Source organism: Pagrus pagrus (genome assembly GCF_965226575.1).
Source record: "Pagrus pagrus genome assembly, chromosome: 2".
NCBI lineage: Eukaryota > Metazoa > Chordata > Actinopteri > Spariformes > Sparidae > Pagrus > Pagrus pagrus.
The window spans coordinates 31,986,725-32,006,060 of NC_140186.1; the positions used below are offsets into that span (position 1 = coordinate 31,986,725).

Below are 19,336 nucleotides of genomic sequence, written 5' to 3' on the forward strand. Positions count from 1 at the left end.
AATCAAAGGAGAGTGAGAGAAAAAAGGAGTGGAGAGAGAGTGTTTTAAGTCATTAGCCTTGGAAGTGTTTCCATGTAATGTCACAAGTCATTGTCTTCATAGTGCTCAAATCCCATTACCACAAGTGATGTGGTAGGCAGCAGTGAGGGGCTACACTTAGGCCAACAAGAATGAAAGCCATGATGGCAAGGTTAAATCAAAACTGAGTCCAACTCCTCTCAGTAGGGGAAATTCAAGGCCGAACATTACCGTGCTATTCTTCGTCGATCTTTGAGTTACAGTGACTCTTATAGGAATGAGAACAGAAGGTTTTTTTGTTAAAACAAACACTTTATTTTGATTTCACAAGATATTATATCCTGACAGACATGAAACTTGAGAGAAACTTCAGTACAAATCAATACCTTAGATAGGCAAATGTACACGCTTGCATTCAAAATGGTATACTGTGACCCTAGTTAGCAGAAGCCTAACCAGGGGGTGGCCACACCTGAAATACACTGCAAAAAAAAATTAAGGGAAAACTTTAATCACGCATCAGCTCTTAATGAATGAATTATTCAGGTTGAAAATCTTTTTTGATGTACACTGTATAATTTGTTGAGAACAAAATGATATAACAACGGTCAGTGGAAACCAAAATCATCAACCCATTGAGGGCTGGATTCAAAATCACACCAAAAATATAAGTATAGTATAGTATAGTATATAAGCAAAAAATTTAAATCACAGGCTGATCCAACTTGTGTGAATTTTATCATGGCAACTCATAATGTGACTTAGTACTGCGTATGGCCTGCCTACTGCCTACACACTCTGGCCACATGAGGCCGGGCATTGTCCTACACCAGGAGGAACCCAGGGCCCACTTCACCAGCGTAAGGTCTGACAGTCGCTCTGAAGACTTCCTCCCGGTACCTAACAGCAGTCATGATATCGTTGGCTATGACATGGAGGTCTGTGCGATCCTCCAAGGATATGCCTCCCCAGACCATCACTGACCCACTGCCAAACCGGTCATGCTGGATGATGTTACAGGCAGCATTAACGTTCACCACACCGTCTCCAGACCCTTTTATACCTCTCACATGTGCTCAGTGTGAACCTGCTGTCTTCTGTGAAGAGAATGGGGTGCCAATGGTGGAACTGCCAATTCTGGTGTTCTTTCGCGAATGCCAATCGAGCTGCACGGTGCTGGGCTGTGAACACAGGTCCCATCAGAGGACGTTGGGCCCTCATGCCATCCGCATGGAGTCTGTTTCTGACAGTTTGGTCAGAAACATGCATTCCAGTAGCCTGCTGTGGGTCATTTTGTAGGGCTTTGGCAGTGCTCCTACTGTTCCTCCTTGCACAGAGGAGCAGATACCGGTCCTGCTGCTGGGATAATGCCCTTCTATCAACCTGTCCAGCTCTCCTCATGTAATGGCCGGTCTTTATGCTCTTGAGACTGTTAAACCTGGAAGAGCTGGTCTACCTGTGCAACCTGATTGGGCTGCAGGTACCGCCTCATGCTACCAGTAGTGACAAGGACAGGATAGGAGATAAGGAGAGAGGGCAATTGTCTGTGGTAAAACCATTTCCTTGTTGGGGGTTGTCTTGCTTTTGCCTCTCCATTGCACCTGTTGTCACTTTCATTTGCACCAGAACAGGTGAAAGTGATTCACAATCACTTGTGCTTCCTAAATGTACAGATTGATATCCCTGAAGTTTAACTGACTTGGTGCTATACTGTGACGATTAAGTGTTCCCTTCATTTTTTTGAGCAGTATTTTGACCATGTTAACTGCTGTAATACAACTATGGTGCCGGTTTTACATAAAGTACGTTACTTAAAGTATTAAAAGTAAAAATATTGAGAAAAGTGTTCTCTGTCAGTGTTTTACCATATATCTGATGTTTTTAGATTGTTATTACTGCTGCATTCATGTGTATGTGTCATTTTACTGCTGTAGATGTTTAATGTTGATTTCATTTTAAGTACTTTATATAATGATGGCTAGTTTATTCTACAGCAATGCATATTATGTTAATAACATCACTGTCTTCTGAGAACCACATATCAATATAAAGTCAGGAGCACAGCTTTGTGAAGATGCATTTTTCAGCTAATCCAAGGGGTCTGTACCTTTTCTCCTCTATCTCCTTCACTCTTCATCGTATCAAGTCTTCATCTTCTCCTAAATCTCCACTCTATCTGACTTGAAACTATATTTGTGGTAATGTTGTGGATGCATTTCTGGCGAGTTTTCCCATGGAATAGTTTGTTCATAAAATAGTAATAAGTAGTAAGTGGAAGAATGAATGAGAGAGAATTGATGCTGCTGTAGCGAGCATGAGAGTAATGCTGCTATAGTGAGCAGCCCCTCTGTTGACCTGCTGTGTCTTCTCATCCCTGGAGTCATAGTCCTGGTCAGAGCCGCTGTAAATCACCTCTGTACTGTGTGGTGGAAATTAACGCTTATAAGAAATAAATATAGATTCTGACACAAACTATCTTTGTGGTAGTAATCAGGTTTCAGCTGAAAAGACAGAGCTCAAGCACCTGGGTGGGTGTCTATAAGGTCTGACGCCAAAGAGATGTTTTTAAAAAAAAAAAAGGAATTAAAAGAAGACAGGAACTGCGGCTGAGGTCTGACAGCTTCAGGTGTATTTTGCTATTCCAGACAGCAGGTTATGAAAACCATCAACACAGCACAGTGGAAAGTACCAAGTCTCATTAGGTCATATTCAGGTCATGTTCAGGTCAGCACATAGAGCAAGATATATTATTTGAGTAAAATATATAGTTATATGATAAATTGACATCATATATTGTATCTTCAAACAGGCATCTACAGTATAGTCTCAATGGTGGTGGTCAGTCCCAATCTGGTGACGGCCATGTTCACTTGTATTGCGGGCAGACTCCCGTCAGCTAGTAGGGCCAAGTCTCCACGGCTAACTGAGCTACTTGCTAACGGCATCATAGCTACACCAAAAGATAGCTATGGCAAAAACTAGCAAGTCTAATGTAGTGAGAAGAAGTAAGTGGTTATACTGCCCCCTAGAGTTATTGGAGCTACCTTCAAATTCTGGCCATTTCTGACCAAATTACACCTTTGGACCTCACCTTGAGGCCTCGCCTGGTCTCAGGAAGGTGGCAGTATTTGTTTCATAGTTTCATTCATAGAAAAACTGGAGTGAAGCTCCATATGCATTGCTTCTTATTTGGGAAAGGGGTTATGTAAAAATGGATTGTGCAACCTTAATAGCTTCTTTGATTTAAGACTTTGTATTTACATTTACATTTTACTGACATTTTTGTTGCCATTGAAAACATGCATGCAGACCAGATTGAACTTGTAGTGTGGATATTTGGGGAATAGCTGACTGATGTGGCTGTTCATCTCAAAATCTATTTCACTTTCACTCATATTTTGTCAACACTGTTCAGTTTTATGACTTAATTTACTTTTTATGCCTCTTGAATTAATACTCAATGCGTGCATGTGTACGAAGCATGCATCATGATCATGCTCTGTATTCTAATCCTCTCTCCCTTGGTATATTTAGCTGAGAAGTTTTATCACCCTGCACCAGCAAATCACTGTGGTCATTTGAACAATATTTCATAGTTCAAATCAGCAAGGCGCACGGCCTCATCTGACAGCCACAGTTTGTGCACTCTTCAATCACTGCATAATGAGCACACAGAAATATTCACAGTAGCATAGTAATCTGAAGAAGTGTTCATGATTTATTTACCTTGATTTACCAACAACTGAACTGTTTTTGTCTTCCATACATATTATCACATATATCACTCATAAGATGAAACATTTCTGAGCACTGAAAACAGTCACTATCAATTCATTATTCAGCTCTGCATGACTAATTCCATTTCTGTAGGAATTGAATGTAGCGTATAGGAAATAAGTGGCTTTGGACATGCTTTGAGTTTCCTGTTTCAGTCTGGCAGTTATTTTGGAGCTTAATACTGTAGGTGTCTGCGGGCACAATGCTGAGCTTGTGTTATGCATGGTTTGGGGCTGTATTGACAGCTAAATTAAAGTTTTGTGTCAATATGAAATGCTAGTGCCAGTGTTGATTGGCTATTTTATGTTGACTTTTAATTCACTCAGGAGAGGAGAAGATGCTTTGAAGTATCTTGCTCCATATTGAACCATTTGATCCAGAGATCATCAGATCTCATCTCTTTACACAGCATGACACCCCACTAGAGGGAGTATTTACCTTTGTCCTCCCTGTTATTCCCACCTCACACTCCTCTACAGCTTCTGCAGGTCAATAAAGTGGTTTTCTTCTGCTTGTGTGGAAAGCCGAGGTAACAGAAAGAAATAGACACAAACTGTTATAAAACATCTTTGTCTAGTATCATACCTGCATTTAAAGGATTCATTGGCAACCTCCTAACATCATTTAATGTCATTGATCCTTGTCAGAGGGCTCCACCAACTTGGTGGCATTCGTGAATGCTGAAGCTGCTCCTGTTCTTCTGTTATGACAGACGCTCCTACTCTCTGCAGTGATCACACCAATACGATGATTCAGCTGATAAGCTGCCCTGTCTTTGCTGCAGGGATACTGCAGATTGTGTCCAATGAGCAGCCCGCCACCAGAAAGCTGTCATTTGTAACAAAGGTATTGAAATGAAAAACATGATGCTGCAATGGGCACTGAAAATAACTAATTGAAAGGGTTTACTGAAGTTTCTTTCAGATCTACAGGTTTGCTATATAGCTACAATATATGCTATATATACTGTATAAGTGTCCGTTTCGGTATTTGTGACACCTATTTTAAGCCTCAGTCTCTGCACAAAACACTTCCTTTTATAGAAGTTATATATAGAAGATTTATATATATAAATATACTATCCAGTGTGGTCTGCATTTGGCGAGGGGGAGGAGGGCTCTCTGCATCAGCTGGTTTCTTGGCCAACAAGTGGTATTTGAGACTGGATGTACTCCTGTGGCAACTCAATTCACATTGACAGTAAATACAATAACTTGTCGAGAGAACCATCTGGCAGGGCTTAGAAGCTGCCATCCAAAAGACCCTTTTTTAAATCCATTTCTTCTCAAGGAGGTTTGTTTCTGCTTGCCATCCACAACGTTACTGCTGTATCGCTTCCTGCTTTCCGAAACTATGCGGCGGGCTGAGGGCCATAACATGTGTGTTAATCACAGAAAAAAAAAAATTAATGGTATATAAAGTATATATATATATATATATATATATATATATATATATATATATCGCAGAAAGCAGTTATATATCGAAATAAAAGTTGGGCTCAAGTTGAAACTGGACCAGTTGTCGAAATCAAAGTTGGGCTCAAGTTGAAACTGGACTAGTTTCAGAGTTGAGCAGAGCAGACTTTGATATAGAGATATTGAGAAGGTATCCGTTGAATATATCAATAAATCAAATATTTCTTCTCAGCAGTGACAAAAAGATGTGTACGAGTCAAACTGTCAAATGCAAAGAGGTTTTCTACAGAAAGTTTTAATCATCATCGTTCCAAAGTTCTAAAAATTCAAAAGTTCAAAAATGTTTGAAAAATATACAAACAACCACAGTGAGTGTTGATATTAGATATTAGATATTGTCACAGGAGTCAACACACTTCTGCTCTTCACAGTAACAGGAGACAGTGAAGATGACAAAATATTTTATGGTGTGACAACCCTCAATTCATGTATTACAACTTACTAACCCAGAGCACTCTTTAACACATAAAACAAGTCTGTGGTGAAATATCTCAAGTGTTTATCAGTTTTTCAGAGAGTTATTTGTATAAATCAGAGGTAGCCTATACCTCTGATTTGATACAGCAGGAGCTGGTCATACTGGTGCTAAATTGGTCCAGCACTTGCACAAAGACATTATGTTAAGCAACTCACCAGAGAGTTTGTCCTCTCAAACAATGCATTTCCATCAGGAGAGACTGATGTTTTTTGAGTGGACATGAAGATTTATCGCCATGTGTACAAATGAGAATGAGAAAGTCTTGGCGGTTAGACTCCATCGTAATGAAGTAATATTTGGGGAGGTGATGAAGCTGTGTGTAGAAAAGGAACCCCCCAGGGATGAGCCTGTGGAGGAAACCACCAAGTCCCACCTGTTGTGTAACGTATTGTATGCTGTCTATTTACGTTTGCGCCGATCCACTCGGTGGATAGCTGTGTAGTGTTGCTGCCGTGTGTGACCACAATATGTTGCATTCCTTGCTTGTCAACCTCTGACTGATAGAAAAACAACAATTGTGCATTTCACGGCTGTTGTGTTAATCTTTTGTCGCTTCGCTGAGCACCTGCACACCTTCTCCTCTTTTTACCAACTTACACACACACACACACACACACACACACACACACACACACACACACACACACACACACTCCACTGACTGAACCAGAAATGAACACAAAAACACACTCAAAAACACATCCTTAAAGCAAAAAAAACATTCACATTGCAAATAGAAATGTCTTTAGCAAAGGCCAAACAATTACTGTGATGTTTCAGTCAGTATAATAAAGAAAATAATACCTTTTCTGGCATTATTTACATTCCTTCAGTGGACGTATAGCCATCTAAAGCCACAGTACAAAGCTACACTACGCCCTACAGTGTTACAGTAAGGTATTGGGATACAGTTGAATTTCAAGAACAAGATGCTGCAAACGAGGAAAACAAGCCTTTATCCCAAATCAGACATAACCACAATGATGCTTTAAAACACTAATGTTTTTCTTTTTCAGTTAAAAAGAATCGATGCCTGCAGACTTCCTCCAAAAGTCACTTTTTAACAATGGCTGACTCCAGCTTGGCAAGGATCATGCCAATTAACATCCGAATATGTTGGCAGATCTGCTTGTCATGTCCCTTACATATGGACGTTACTCAAAGCGCATGATAAATCAGCCATTAAACACTATGCAGTGGTTTTACTGGTGGGTGAAAAAACTGCTCCATGTTGGACAAAAATGGGAAGTTAAATGTCACTATCTCCAGTCAGGGAGCAAAGCCAGCAACTCAGGGCCTGATAAATGTTAAAGAAAATTCCACCCTTGGATATTCTTAAACCATTATATATCATCAATCTGTGATATCCAACTCGATCCAGGAATTGTTATGTGACAAAACGTGGTAATTTACCTTTTTGGAGGACTCACTTCACCTCACCCCTCCTCACCTCATTCCACTTCAGTTAATGGCTTTTAGTGTTTCCTGGAATAACTTTCAAAAACTGCCAGAGAAGAGGCTGTAACCTCAGTGCATTAGCTATATATGATGTCTGTGAAGTGAGCTTGATATGGGATATTAGTTGTTCTCTTGATTTATTTTCTTAGATATTCAAACCAGAGATGGGGGAGGGCCCTCTCGTAACTATCCACCTCCAACTTGCAATGGCTTGTTCTTACATCGGCGTTGTTACGTTGTCTATCTTGGAGCTGCTGTGTTATGTTGGTTGTCTGCAGGTGTGCCGGAGTTGGGGAGGAGCCACCAGCTGCAACTAATCTTCATAATCAAGTCCTCTTCAAATTCTCTGCCCAGTCATCTCCACACTGCCAGTTTGTCGTTGCTCTCCAGTCAGTGCTACAAAGTATCAGCCTCATTAAATTGTGAGTTTTCCTTTGCCCATTGAACTTTGCCTGAAATTAACTATATTTTCCATCTGCTCGCAGTCCTTTTATCCTGACTCCGATCATGCCAGTCCTGACTCCGGCCCTGCCAACCCTCCTCACCACCACCACAACTGCTTTGGCTGGCTTTACTACTCTGCCTGTGTCTCTTCCTAAGCCTGCTCCAGAACATCACCTTGAAGAATGAATATCCTCTGCCGCTCATCAGTTCTGTTTTCGCCTCTCTCCAGGGAGCCATAGTCTTCACCAAACTTGATGTCCGGAACGTGTATCATCTTGGCCGCATCCAGGAGGGGGACTTGGAACACAGCATTCAACACTCCACTGGCCCACTTTGATTATCGGGTAATGCCTTTTGGACTTACTAATGCCGCAGCTGTATTCTGAATTTGGTCAATGATATGTAAAGGGACATGACTGGACATTTTGTGTTCGTCTACTTACTACTACAATATTTAGATTTTTTCCAACGACCCTGAAGTGCACCAGCAGCATGTTCATCAAGTTCTCTAGCAGCTTTGTTATTCATGGTGCTATATCGTAGGCAACTTGACTTGTTTCAGTTTCTTGAAGGCGTTTCACCTCTCATCCAAGAGGCTTCTTCAGTTCTAACTAAATGGAGAGGAGTTGCAGGCTCTTCAACCCTGTGTGGGAGTGTCCTTACAGAGTCATTAAGGACACATGCAAGTTGAGTCTGAGTTTCAGAGTTGTTAGGGCCACTTGTGGGTCGTTGACCCAACCGGCCTTCATGTGGGCTGCTAGGGCTAGGTCAGCCCAGGTGTGAATGGTTGTTAAGCTGTCTGGGGAGGGAACTCAGTACTGCATTGTAGGTGGGTGATAAGTAATGTTGTAGTCCACCTCCTCTGTTCAAAGACGGTCATTCCAGTTTGACATAGATGGATTCTTTTACTCCTCTTTCAAATCATCTGTATTCTCTGGCCAAGATACTTACATTGTTGTCCTCAAAGGAATGATTCTTCTCCTTCAGATATAAGTGGACAGCAGAGTCTTGACCTGAGGAGTTGGCCCTCCTGTGTTGTTCCTTTCGTTTATGGAGAGGTTGTTTTGTCTCCCCAATGTACAAATCTGTGCAGTCCTGGCTGCATTGAACATCATTATCTACATTACTCTGCTTATGCCTGGATGTTTTGTCCTTAGGATGAACAAGTTTCTGCACAGTGTCTTGCCAGGTTTGAAGTGAGCTGGGATATGATGTTTATTGAAGATCTTCCCGAGTTTCTCAGATCTTCCTGCGACATTCTGCTCTCGATCTTTTAGATCTAGACAAAGGTCCAGTTTGGATAGCCACAGGTTTTAAATGCTCCCCTGATGTGCTTCTGTTCCTTCTCCTTCCCCTCTGTCTTTGTGGGCACGGTCTCAGCCCGATGGTTTAGGGTTCTGATGACCCCCAGCTTGTGCTCCAGTGGGTGATGAGAGTCGAACAGCAAGTATTGATCTGTGTGTGTAGGTTTTCTGCACACCTCAATGTTGAGGCTTCTATCTTTTTCAATGTGTACTGCACAGTCCAAGAGGGGCAGACTGTCTCCTCTGACACCTTCCCACGTGAACTTGATGTTATTGTCCACAACATTTATATGTTCTATGAAAGCTTCCACTTCCCTTGTTCTGATTTTGACCCAGGTGTTGTACACATACCTGAACAGTGGCTAGGAGCAGTTCCTGTGAAGATGCTGCACTCCAATTAATTGTGTGGACAGACCATAAGAACCTCTCCTACATCCAAACCGCCAAATGCCTAAATTCCCGGCAAGCCAGGTGGGCCCTGTTTTTTGGTCGCTTCAGTTTCACACTCACTTACCGCCTTGGTTCCAGGAACATCAAACCTGATGCCCTACCCACCAGTTTTCTGCTGAGAGTTCCAGCTCCAAACCAGATACCATCCTACCACCTGACTGTCATTGCCACTGTATCATGGGAGATTGAGGCCCGTGTCTGTCAAGCCCAATAAGACCAGCCTGACCCAGGGATTGGTCGTCATAATACTATGGTTGTCCTTAACTCTGTGCATTCTGATGTTCTCCAGTGGGCCCATTCCATGCATCCAACGTGTCAGCCTGGTGTGAACCGTACTCTCGCCTTCCTGCGGCAGCGCTTCTGCTGGCCCTCTATGGAGAGAGATGTCTGGGAGTTCGTCTCTGCCTGCTCGGTCTGTGCAGACAGTGGCTGTTCAGCAAGAATTCCTCAATATGCATTACAGCCAAATAAATGGGAGTATACATTGTACATTGTGGCTGGAGAACAGAATTATGAGCAAAATGAATACATCAAGCTCTTTTCTTTATGTGTTGATTTTCACTCATGAATTTATCATGAAGCAAGCTGACCTGAATGCAAAAAAAGCTGTCTGAACAGCTTACTAATAAAGTATCAGAAGAATCAATCATTTCTTTTCTGAAGCTGTGTCTTTGATAAAAATGCTCTTTCTCGCTCTCACTCTCTCCAGAAAACCAATGATGAATTCAATCTTAACATTAACCCTCACATGGACTGTAATCTGTGGAGAATTGTGGAATCTTGTGAAAATGCAGTCATTGTATGATTGTGGTGCACACTTTCTGCCTGTTAAACACACAGTTGTTATGTAAAGTTACAGTTGCAATTTAGATTTATAGCCTACGTACTTACATCTGGCTCTGGTTTATGTTTACTTCAAAATAGAAGATGATTCAAGAGCAAAATATTTACAATCTTTCTTTGTTGTCCAACTGAAATCACAATTAGTCATCTCTTTATGAAATAAACTCTCATCAAAGTGCTTAGTTTTTCAATTTCTTGGAAAGTGGCCTCTAAGTGAGTGGGCCAGTATTTCTTTAATTGACAGCTAAGGTGGCAAGTGCACACAGACACCATGGGCACACCCATGTCTTCTTAAAATGCATCCACGTTTCCCTCACTTGCGTCTTTTCCTTGCATTTTAGTCTGTCCAACCGAGGAAACCATAGGAGAGGAGAAACATGGACATATGATTTAAGAGAAATTAGATGTATTTTCCACTGAAGCGTCACGTGAAGCAACAACCGTTTCTGAAGACGGCAGCAGCTGATAACACCTGGATCAGCTTTAACAGCTGTAGAGACTTATGATGAATTTATGTATGCATACATATTGACTGTGCTAATAATGAGGCACACAGGCAACAGTGTATTCTCTCTGTACCTGTACCCTGTTTAACAAACACCTGCACATGAATAAGAAGCTGCGTTCTGTATTAATACTGTGTATTGTGTCGTCCTCAGAGCCACAGGAACCAAATCCAACAGCAGAATACCTTTACACTTTATTAACTTGTCATTTGCATCTGTATTCATTGATATTCTGATTGTGAAATTGTCAGTTGATAACCAAGAATACGATTATGGTGTCTTTTGAATACTGGGCATTATTTATTGGGCTCAATGTTTCAGGAATCATTAAACCTGATGGTCAGGATTTATCAGCATCACATCTGAACGGAAATGACAACAAATGATTTAAAAACTGTTTCCAGCCTGTTTGGGGAAGAAACTTTGCTTCTTTGTATGCATGTGTTCTTAAAATAGTGTAATATAATAGAAATATATTAGTGTAATATAATAGTGTACATAACTGTGCACATTGATTTGGTTATATTGTGTAACGCACTGAATTATTATAAACCTTAGTTGGTTTGGTATAATAACCACTTTTCTTCCTCTATTATGGCAGATGGCTTCCAAACAGAAGAAGCACAGATCTATGGGCGATGATGAGTGGATGTCCTGCCTGCGTAGGTTCGCTGCCTCGGGGGTCTGGCCCTCTGAGGCAGGAAACAGGCTGACACCACGCCAGAAAAAGTGGCATGATCTGTATCTGAAGGTAAAAGTGGACAAAATTATATGTGTGCACTATCATAAAACACAAAGCTATGTCATATTAAAAGGAGACACATTTTTATGATTCACTGTCAAACAATATTACAGATTGAGAAATGTCCAATGCAGCAGAGGGGACAAATTATGAGGTGTTGGTGTTGCATTCTGTTTGATTAAAATTTCACTTTCTTGCCTGTGAACCTCTAGCCTTCCAGCTCTGTCCCTGTGTCCTCTTTGGGGACACCACAACCAGGACCCCCATCTGCATCAACATCTTCCTTGTTACCCGCTGTAAAACCTGGGCAGATACCTCAATTATCTATTTTGACTTTGTCATCGGTAAGTAATGAGGATTTACTTATGCTGATATTTATATTATTAATATATTCAACTATATTAAAATGTACAGGGCTCCACTTAAGGTTACCTTTGACTTTTTGTCACTTTACAAAGCCACGGTTTGGTGGCTCTCGTGGTGTCGCTTTAAAGCCAAACCTAAGTTTGGCTGGGAATTTATGCAACTAAGGTAATGTAAGGAGAGTGACACAGCTTGAATCTGATTTTGCAACATATGCATCGTTATTTTTCATGCCTGGGTAACTAAAGTAGGATTTTCATTCAGCAAAGATATGTTAAACAATCTGGTCCTATTACTATAATACCTAATAATGATAGATTGTTTTATTATAATGTTGTAAACTGTGCTCTTATTCTCTCAGGCTGTCAGTGGAGCCATCCAGCACTATCACAAGTGCGATGGCAAGAAGGACGACTTCACCTTCCCGCAGGATGTTCATTCAGACTGTGTCTCCTCTTTCACTTCCTCCCTCTCCTGTGCCTTCAACAGCCTCAACTTCCTCCATCAGCCACTGCCAGAGCTGTAAGAAAGTTGTTTTCTTCACATTGACATTTTACTACACTCAAAACAAGCATTCTTCATGAGTGGCTTGTAATCATGTCTATATATGTACTTTTTTTAAATGATAAATTAGTTAGTGTCATCTGACGCCTCCTCCTGTACCTCCTCTGCTCTCGCCCCTGTGACCTCTGCATCTGCCTCTGCTGGTGTCTCCTCTGCTGCTCCATGTGTGGCTGGTCCTTCAGTCCAGCCTGCACCTCGAACGAGCTGCAGAGGAAGGATTCCCTGCTGATCACCCTCAGGTCCCGTTTCCCGGCATTGACCAGCTGGCTTGAGACCTCATGGGCCGGTGAGTTAGCACCACAGAACATCACCTCTGCACTCGGGCACACAGTCCTCAGTGCCTTGCCATGTCTCCCTATTGTCAGTAGTGAGAGTGTGCAGGTGTGTGTGTGCGTGCGTGCATGTGTGTAGTATGGAGGGTGGGAGGGAGGGGCTATCTTTATTATTGTTTTATCTTTCTTGTGTAAAGCACTTTGTGCTGCACGCCCGTGTATGAAAAGTGCTCTATAAATAAAGTTTGATTTGATTTGGATGTCGACAGGTATTACCTGATGATAACAGAGATTTAGAGAGGTGCAGTTCAGTTGGTTGCAAAACAACCTACCTTTCCACCAGCAAGACTGTCTTGGACCAGCTGGATTTGGCACACAGGCTGGAGTTCAGACTGATCCTGACTCGAAAGTGAGTATACCGAGATGATTTAGCCTAGGTCACAGATGTTTGTCATTGAACACAAAACAGCTGGTTTCAATATTTGTTTCTGTCTGTCTCTTTCCCTTTGCTTAATACAGATACGCTTGTGATATGCGGGTGATTCACTTTCTGAGGGAGGACCCCTCGGTAACAGTCCCACCCACTTGGTCAGACAGCTGAGGGAAAACCACAGCAAGGAGTGGCTTAAGCACCTATGTCGGTACCTTGCGGCCCGACCAAGCCTTCTCCCTGTCAAGTTCCAGGAACCACCTGACCCAGTAGGTATTCCTTCACACAGGTGGATGCTGACTGTTTACGGACAAGACATTCTAAGCAGGCTGGACCACATCAAAGCCAGCACAACATCCATTTTTGGCAGTATCCTAAAAATGGACTCTACAAAGAAGGTAAATACTTTTGATTATTAACACCATAAATGATTACATAATAAACAGAAGTAGTCTAAAATACAACATTAGCAGTACATACAATTTAGAAATGAAACATAGTACTATTATACTTGTGCCCAACAATTTATGTAATCATTCACTGTCTTTTCAGTTTCATTACAGATCACCAAGAAGCTGTCAGGCATTGCCGAGGGGACAGCCTTGTGGCTTCCATTTGTGGGCAACGAGAGAGGTCAAATCCTTATCAGTGTCCTGACTGCTCAGGAGGGTCCTGCCTTGGAGAGGGCAGAGGACAGACAAAATTGGAGGAAAGATTTGGTGAGTGGCCAGACCTGGTTGTCAAGCTTGACATCCACCACTTCATGCAGCGACTGGCATCTGGATGTACAAAGGATGCACATCCTCTGTACCCTATCTTCATGGCCAAACTGTCAAGCTGTATTTTTGAGTGGGACAGAGGAGATGTTGCCTTGCTGCGTCAGGCCAAGCGGGAGCAGCTGAGACAGGAAGGTGTCACTGGCATCACGGAGAGTATAGTGGACCAGCAGATCACCAAGGAGGAACTGGCCCTGCACTGTAGAAGGCAGACAATAGGAGAGAGGGAGACCATCGTCATGATCGAGCAACTCCTTAACGAGTTGATCGGGGTCAAGGGCAGAGACTTTCTTGGTGTCCCTCTTTTGGACCAGGAGAGGATGCAGCACATCTGGCAAGTCCAGCAGAGGCATGTTAAGTGCATACAGGATGAACCAGGTGTGCTGCTCTATACGCAGACTGGCACCACCACCAAGGCAGGCATTGTCCTGCCAAACTACAGGTGTGCAAGGGGTTCCACATCTCTTGTGAACAGGTTCATTCCAGGTCAGTATGAATCATTATTCATCAGCGAGATCAAATATTTACAGCTTAACATTTTCATTACCAGTATAAACACAACAAATTAACATGCAGTTGTGCTCACATTTGAACTATCTTAAGGAACGAGTGCCTACAGCTTACATTTCCAGCTGTACCTCCTGGAAGGACTCAATAGATGGAACCAGGACCATGAAGCTGCATCCCTGTCAGTCAAGCCTCCCTCCCTGCTCAGCTACTCAGGAGACCTTGTTCACTGCGTGAACACACAGTGTCAAGGTGCTGGGAAGGAAGCTCGTCCCCTCTTTTCAGCCACCTGCTTTTTACACTGGTTAGTTTTACCTTTCCATCACGATGAAGTAGTAAGTAATATCCATTAAATAGAATAATCTTTTTTATGAATTTTGTGAAAGCCAATTTTCCTCTGTCTGTTATTGTCTTGTCTGTCCCAGGGGAGCTAATATGTATAGATTACCTATTCCGCCAGACAGGAAAAGCCTTACAGGATGTACATCCTGACTCAGAGGAGACTGGTCAGATGCTCGAGGATGTCGGCACCGAGGAAGAGCTGGAAGATGAGGGCTTTGAAGACACTGGCTTTGACCCAACAGTTGAAGTACTGGACCCGTCCTCTGACCCCTCATCTGTCACCACCAGCTCAGCCCACATTCCTCCCACCTCTCTGCAGGCCTCTGCTGGTCCTGCATCACCTGCTGCAACTGCTCATCTCTATCCTTCACCACCCATCACCCTTGCGGCACCTCAACAGCAGCTGGTAAGTGTTTTTTTATGTGACATATAATCTGTTTTACTTGTGGTGTAGTGTGAATTTTTATTTCAATTGCACTGATTGTGTCAGGCTTTCAATTTGCTGAACAAAACGTCCTCAGCCAGCTCAGCCTCTGTCCCTCCTCTCCCCACCACCCTCACAACCACTTCGTGTGCTGCTTCAGCTACTGGTCACAAACTCCAGCAGCACCTGAGCAACAGCTAGTAAGTCTTTTTGTGAAATGTTGTGTCAAAAAAGTGTCAGTGGTCTTATTCTTTTGCTTGACATCGTATTATTTTGATGTTTATTTTATTACATTTAACAGATATTGGCCGCGTTTCCCAGATTCGTTAAGAAGCTCTTAAGTGCTAAGATCTTCTTAGGAGCGCTCTTCAGAACACTGTGAAAGAAGGATATGTTTCCCAGAGTCGCTCTTAGCTTAAGAAGATCTTTCACTAAGAAGGAAATGTAAGATCGAGCTGACCCACTCTTAACAGCCTTCTTAGCGACCAAATGCTCAGTGATCAAGCCGCGTCAGGGAAATTTATATCCTCCACTTTTCGAAATAATAAAACAATGCTCAATGTTGAAATGCGCTCATAGCTGCGGACCACTGGCGCAAGAAACATAGGTTAATAGTAGATGAAAAAAACGTTTTATTGAATTACACGTTTAAGTTTTCCACACACATATGCATATATGAGTTTATAGTACTACACATAAAAAAAAACAACAACCCTGTGGCATTTCACAGATATCAAGGGAACAGATTTAATTGAACTCAGCTGAACCTCATCCAGAGAGGCTTCACCTGCTACTCTATATAAATGCGTTGCCAAAGTCCGCGCGTGTGAGAGACCACGGCTGCAATACAGCACATTCTCGCTGCGAACCAACAGCGTCGCCGTGCGAGAAGCTAGACGGTTTACATAAATGCATATGTGCGTCAGCACTTCTCCCCACTGGACGTGCTGTCAGACCGGGCTGTCCAGGCAAAGTACCGGCTGCACTCTGGTGTCTCCACACATACAGAGAGCACCCCGCTGCAATTTTGGCCTCAGCCCGGAGGTGCAGCCGCCAACTGCGTAAAAACGCAGCGCAGCCGGGAGCTTCCTGGAGGTGGTGGGGGACGGCACCGGCCTCAGCAAGGCATCGGTGTCACGGAGTGTGGCAGCTGTGACACCGATTCTCCTGCGCCATGCCCGGACCCACATAAAGTTGCCCACCACACGGGACGAGGTCCGCCAGGTCCACCAAGGGTTCCACGCAGTGGCTGGGACCCCCCGGGTGATCGGTATGGTGGATGGCACCCTCATTCCAATTCACCCCCCCCCCCCCCCCCCACCCCATACACGATACATGCGTAGCCTAATTGCACCTGTGTGGGGGGACCACGGGGCGCTGTGTGTGACTTATGCGCTGATAAAGAGGTGGGTGATCGATTTGCCTGGCATCGATTAAGTTTCAGTAGCAACGCGGTGGACAGCTCCCACTAAGAGCTTCTTAAGAAGCTTCTTTGGCTTGATCTTAAGGTTCTCCTAAGAAGGCAGTTAAGAACGCATCTGGGAAACACCCGTATCTTAGCGCTCGTTCAAAGCCGAACCCTTCTTAAGAGCCTTCTTAAAGTCCTTAAGAACGATCGAATCTGGGAAACGCAGCCATTGTATGGGCACAACACCATGTCCTCTGGCCCATCAGCTGCCCCCAGCACAGCCGCTGCCCCTCCCTACATCACCATCCTACCAAACACTCTCTCCACTCAAACCGCTGGTCCCTTTGGGGCACCTGCCATGACCCGAGCAGCACCTGAGCAACAGTAAGTCATTTCGTGACTAGTTAGACAGTGACAGATGTGTTACTTTTCAGCCTGTGATATTGATTTTGATGTACTATATTTTCCAGCAGACTGTTGATGAGCATGGTATCCCAGGGATGGACCGAGTGGATAGCCTGGTAGAGTACTTGGTGGGGCTTAGGACTGAAACTGGCCAAACACTCAACAACCAGCAGGCCAGTACAACTATAGTCCTTTGGCAGAACCTCCTGCCATATGACCAGCAAAGAGTGGTGTATGCTGCGCAGTACCAGGTGCATCTGACCACAGGACGCTTCAGGTGTTCAAAAAAGAGACCTGAATTTACACCAGGTGTGGAAAGCATGACGCGTTGCTCCTTGGCGTCTTCGGTATCCCCCACCCAGTGGCCAGGCTGTAGTCGTCTAGTAGAGTCCATCTGTGTCAAGCTGTGTAGCATTCACAAGAGCCCCAAAAAACAGGGCAGTTACGCACTGACAGGATGAACTCTGATTGACACTGACTCCGGGAAGATCAGGCAGCTGGTCCTGGGTAATGCCACAGTTATGCAGAGCACTACTCTGCAGTCGTTTGAGATCAATCAAACACTGGTTCAATGGCACAACAAGAGACTGAAGAGGCAAGGCAGTAGTATTCTGCTTCAAGGGGTCAACTTTCCTGCCTCTATTCCAGTTGCTCCTGCGTCTCTCCCCGCCGAGAGTCTGTATAATCCCCTTCAATCACGTTGCCCCATTTCCATCTTTCTCCATCTTTGCCTTCAGCCAATCACAGTGGTTCTTCTCCAAAATTGCTGGGACGGACCAATCGCGGTCCACCATTTCCATCTTTCTGACAGCCAATCACGATGCCGCTTCTCCAAAATTCAGCAGGCCGGCCATTTCAAAATAACTGGCTGCTCAAATTATTCGGAAGACGTCAGTGGATGGGACTTCAGGTGTCTTTCCCCACAAAAGGTAAATATATCGCTAATATCATTGCATTCTGTCAACTATCTAACGTTAGTTTGGTCGGTGTTAAATATGCATCATAGAGAAAAAAAATACAATAACAGAAACGACTGCCATTGCCTCCGCGGACTTTAACATTTTTTAAATAGATTTTTCCATCACCGCACTGCTTGTGGCACACAGCTCACACGCTATGGAGCTCACAAGAGAGCCCGCCACATTCTGGGTGTGGACAGGTATTACCTGATGATCACAGAGACTCTCTGGTGCAGTTCAGTTGGTTGCAAGACAACATATCTTTCCTCCAGCAAGACAATCTTGGACCAGCTGGACTTGGCTCACAGGCTGGAGTTCAGATTGATTCTGACTCGAAAGTAAGTATACGTAGATCATTTTGCCTTAGTTTGTTATCGAGAAATTAGAAGGTTTTAATGTTTGTCTCATTTGGTCTCTCGTTCCCTTTGTTTTTTTGCAGATTCGCTTGTGATGTGCGGGTCATCCGTTTCCTGAGGGAGAGGGCACTTAGAAACAGTCCCACCCGCTTGGTCAGACAGCTGAGGGAGAACCACAGCAAGGAATGGCTTAAGCGCCTCTGCCGGTACCTTGGAGCGTGCTCTGACTTTGTCGCCAGGTCAAGCCTTTTCCCTGTGAGATTCCAGGATCCTCCTGAGCCTGTGGATGTTCCATCACACAGATGGATGCTGGCTGTTTATGGGCATGACATTTTGAGCAGGCTGGACCACATCAAAGCCAGCATAACGTCCACCTTTGGCAGCCTCCTTAAAATGGACTCCACAAAGAAGGTAAGTATTTTTAACTGCTAATGCTGTAACACACAGTAAATACATGTAATATAAATACATAATTATTACCCTGGTGCTCAGATACAAATTCAACAATTTATTTAGGCATTCACTGTGTTTTCTGTGCCATTGCAGATCACCGACAAGCTCTCAGGCATTGCTAAGGGGACAGGCTTGTGGCTTACATCTGTAAGCAACGAGAGAGGGCAAATCCTTATCAGTGTCCTGTCTGCTCAGGAGGGTCCTGCCCTAGACAGAATGGCAACTGGCCTCATCTGCAGGTACAGTAATGCCGGTGTGGCTCCACCTCAGCTGCTTTACGTTGACTGTGACTGTTGGTCAAGGCAGAGGACAGACGAAACTGAAGGAGAGATTTGGTGGGTGGCCAGACCTGATAGTCAAGCTGGACATCTACCATTTCATGCGGCGACTGGCATCTGGGTGTACAAAGGATGCTCATCCTCTGTACCCTGTCTTCATGGCGAAGCTGTCGAGCTGCATCTTTGAGTGGGACAGAGGAGATGTTGCCTTACTGCGTCAGGCCAAGCGGGAGCAGCTGAGACAGGAAGGTGTCCCTGGCATTATTGACACTCTGGTCGATCAGCACATCACCAAAGATGA

General features: G+C 43.7%; 1 long non-coding RNA gene across 1 annotated transcript; it reads left to right on the forward strand.

Moving 5' to 3' along the window:
- Window positions 1-7,574: 7,574 nt before the first annotated feature.
- LOC311267325 lies at window positions 7,575-9,987 on the forward strand. Its single transcript, XR_014623814.1, has 3 exons — window positions 7,575-7,631; window positions 7,883-7,997; window positions 9,697-9,987. It is a non-coding gene; the product is annotated as an uncharacterized lncRNA (long non-coding RNA).
- The last annotated feature ends 9,349 nt before the right edge of the window (window positions 9,988-19,336 follow it).